This window comes from Pelophylax lessonae (assembly GCF_965119305.1).
Source record: "Pelophylax lessonae genome assembly, chromosome: 1".
Classification (NCBI taxonomy): domain Eukaryota; kingdom Metazoa; phylum Chordata; class Amphibia; order Anura; family Ranidae; genus Pelophylax; species Pelophylax lessonae.
This window is the reverse complement of record NC_138768.1, coordinates 769,653,506-769,657,412: the sequence shown is the minus strand read 5'-3', so window position 1 is coordinate 769,657,412 and position 3,907 is coordinate 769,653,506. Positions and strand designations below refer to the sequence as shown.

At 42.5% G+C, this 3,907-nt stretch overlaps 1 pseudogene across 1 annotated transcript; it reads left to right on the top strand.

The window, feature by feature from the left end:
- The first annotated feature begins 2,296 nt into the window (after positions 1-2,296).
- On the top strand, positions 2,297-3,027 carry LOC309549451 (annotated as a pseudogene). The gene has a single exon. The product of its transcript is annotated as an uncharacterized misc_RNA (transcript).
- Positions 3,028-3,907: the final 880 nt, after the last annotated feature.

Below are 3,907 nucleotides of genomic sequence, written 5' to 3'. Positions count from 1 at the left end.
TAATGCAGTAAAATGCAAAAAAAAATTGAAATATCCAGCACTTATCATGGTAAGCTCAGATGATACTGGAATGCACTTCCAGATGATTTTAACAGCCCCGTATCCTGCAAAGAGAAAGCCCCATATCCCGCAAAGGGACGGCCCCATATTCCGCAAAGAGACAGCCCCACATCCTGCAAAGATACAGCCCAAATCCAGCAAACAGACAGCCCAATGCAGCAAAGAGATGGCTCTGTCCAGCAAAGAGACAGCCCAGTCCAGCAAAGAGACAGTCCAATCTAGCAAAAAGACAGACATATCCAGCTAAGAGATAGCCCAGTCCAGCAAAGAGACAGCCTAAATTCAGCAAAGAAACAGCCCAATCCAGCAAAGAGACAGCCCAGTCCAGCAAAGAGATGACCCAGTCCAGCAAAGAGATGGCCCAGTCCAGCAAAAAGACAGCACAATCAGGCAAAGAGATGGCCCACTCCAGCAAAGAGACAGTCCAGTCCAGCAAAGAGATGGCCTAATCCAGCTAAGAGACAGCCCAGTTCAGCAAAGAGACAGCCCAACCCTGCAAAAAGACAGCCCAGTCCAGCAAAGAGATGGCCCAATCATTTACCAAAAAAAGTCTAAAAACTTGTGACACATGGTCGACCCACTTCACACTGCTACACAGCGACAGTGACTTCACTGGCGCAGGTGCGCCAAAATAAGCTTACGAACTGCAGGGAGAGGTGGAGCGGAGTGCAGACCACTCTGCCTTCCGCTCTCAGGCTGCAGCCAGTGTTCAGCTCTATCTCCTGCTCGCCTGCTCCGCCGTATGATCACTCCAATGCGACAACAGTCTTTGCTCCTGGTGCCTCCCACACTGTCTCTGGCAGGGGTGCCAGAACACCAGAAAAAGCCCTGATGAGAACTGATAGACAATTTAAAGGCATACAGAATTCAGAATACTTTATTATTCTGTATGCCTTTAAATTGTCCATCATGCATACACAGGTACAAAAAGTAAATAGGGACTAAAAACAATAAGTGAAAAAACGAAAATAAAAAAGTACTATACCGGATATACTCGAGTATAAGCCGAGTTTTTCAGCACATTTTTTTGCGCTGAAAATGTCCCCCTCGGCTTATAGTCGAGTCAAGAAAAAAAAAAGTCCCTGGCCGCTCCGACGTGCTTAAGCTTTAAAAATGGTGCCGCCCGGCGCATACAAGTCACTGCGCATGCGCCGCTGCTGCTCGGGACAGGCCGGGAATAGCCGAACGTATACGAGCGGCACGTGCGCAATGATGTGTCGGTGCCGGGCGGCGCCATTTTTAAAATGAAGGCGCCTCTGGAACAGGTAAGTGAAACAGCTGCACTACCTGCCATTATGCAGGGCTGCGGGCATACTACAAGGGATGCAGTGCTGCGGGCATTGTCCACCTGTACCATGCCCACAGCACTGCATCTCCTGTAGTATGCCCACAACCCCGGATCCTCTTGTACCATGCCAGCCACCCTGCATTCTCCTGTACCATGCCAGCCACCTTGCATTCTCCTGTACCATGCCAGTCACCCTGCATTCTCCTGTACCATGCCAGCCACCCTGCATTCTCCTGTACCATGCCAGCCACCCTGCATTCTGCTGTACCATGCCAGCCACCCTGCATTCTCCTGTACCATGCCTGCCACCCTGCATTCTCCTGTAACATGCCCACCACCCTGCATTCTCCTGTAACATGCCCGCCGCCCTGCATTCTCACCCTAGGCTTATACTCGAGTCAATCATTTTTCCCATCTTTTTGTGGTAAAAGTAGGGGCCTCGGCTTATACTCGGGTCAACTTATACTCGAGTATATACGGTATATGAAATGCAAAAAAGGGAGAAAAATTACAAACTGCCACAAGCGATCCTACAAAAGTCCAATCCCCTAGTTAAAATGATTGTATTTTTTTTTCATTAGTTCTATCTAGTTATTGGTGTTCACTTTAAATATATAGTATGAAAAAATCTAAAAAAACATGTCTTAAAAGACAGAAGAAAAGCTTTGGTGGTAAGGATGGAGATTGTGCCATGATAATAAACTTGTATGATAAATTCCAAATTCTAAAACTCAATCAAAACTTACAAAAAAAAAGGTAAATCTGTGTGGTTAAATATCACAAAAATTGTGACATAGTCCACAGAAACAAGTAACCTTGAGGAAAGGTTAAAGGGCTAACGGTAGAAATGGGACTGTCCACTAGAAATGTCTAAATGGAAGCAATAGGCTAAGTGTTTGGCACATAAAATATAATATATGGTGATCCCTGTAAGAACGTGCCAAAATAATGAAACCTCGGTGTTTGGAAGATAAGGTAGCAGTTCTGGATAATAAGCATGAGTTCAGCTTCATCTCTAATTTCCACTCCCAGTATAGGGAGGTGGAAAGTATTATACAGAAATGTTGGAATGTGCTCATGATGGACAAAATCCTCGGACCTGTTTTACCTGAGTGCCCTTCCTTTATCTATAGGAAGGCACCGTCATATGCTGACCGTTTGGTAAGGAAGGTAGTTGATCCCCCTAAATGCCCACAACTTTTTGGAATAAAGCTGGCTTTTTTGCATGCAGACGGTGCAATGTGTGCCGTCAGGTTAACACGCATTTGCAAGGAATTACTAACTTTACTTTGAGTGCGAATGGGCAATCTTTTGATATTGTTGACTTTATATCGTGTCGTTCAATACACATAGTTTGTGCTTTGGAGTGCCCTTGTGGTTTAATGTATATAGGCCACACCAAACGCCTTCTAAGCAAGCGCATCTCCCAACATATCAACAATATCAAGATAGGTTTTAAGAACCATAGTGTTTCACTCCATTTTCGCCTTAAACACAACAGGGACCCCTCAGGGTTGAAGTTTTGGGGTATTTCATCTACACCAATATCCAGGAGAGGGTCCAATAGTGTGCGAGAATTATCAAAAAACGAAACTAAGTGGATCTTTCTCACTGATACTCTCCACCCAAAGGGGATGAACGTTGAGTTAGACCTCAACTGCTTTATAAGCGATTATTGATAGGGACAAGTTTGTCCTGATCAGTGATGGCTATATATATATACAGTATACATATATATATATATATATATATATATATATATATATATAGATTAGCATTTATTAAGGATGGGGCAGTTATGGATTATCATTTAAGATTATACTCCTATCTTTATATTATTATTCACTGCTCTCTATATATATTCTTTATGTTCTCCATCTTGCAGGAAGGGTAAGTTATTCCCTCCCCCTTTTCTTAGGAGGGTGGGGATGAGCTACTTATCCTTTCTGCATCCCTTTTCTCGGTCTTTGTTGACATTGTGGGGAGGTACACTCATCATTTGGATGGGGTAGTATATCGTCTCTCTTTTCTGTACTGATATTTTATTTATGTATTTGGAGACAGTGCAGTCTACACCACTTATAAGGGGGATGATGTATTCATTTTTGCACTTGATAATATTAACAATTTTCTCCTTCTTATTTTATTAGAGGTGGTTTATTTATTTATTTTATTTAGATTTTGTGATTATTGTCCATATTTTTTGCAGTATTGGAATTTGTGGTGATAGTAGTTTTCACACAGAGCTTACATAATTTATGGGCTTGTGTGCGGAATTTTACTAATCGTGGTATTATTTTATATCGTTTTTTAGTTTAAATTTATGTGAGATTTTATATGTGGGGGTTACCCTAACTAAAATCTTTTTGTTGAACACTTATTTGGGGACCCAATGCACCTGCTATCTCTGATGTATAAGATAGATTTATGTAACTACTGGGCTGAGGTCTAATTCCCCTTAAGTAAATATATTTTAACTTGGGGGAGGTTTTGTTAAGGTATACCACTCTAAGATTGCTGTGTGCCTGGTCCCGGATAATGGCTATGGGGACACAAACA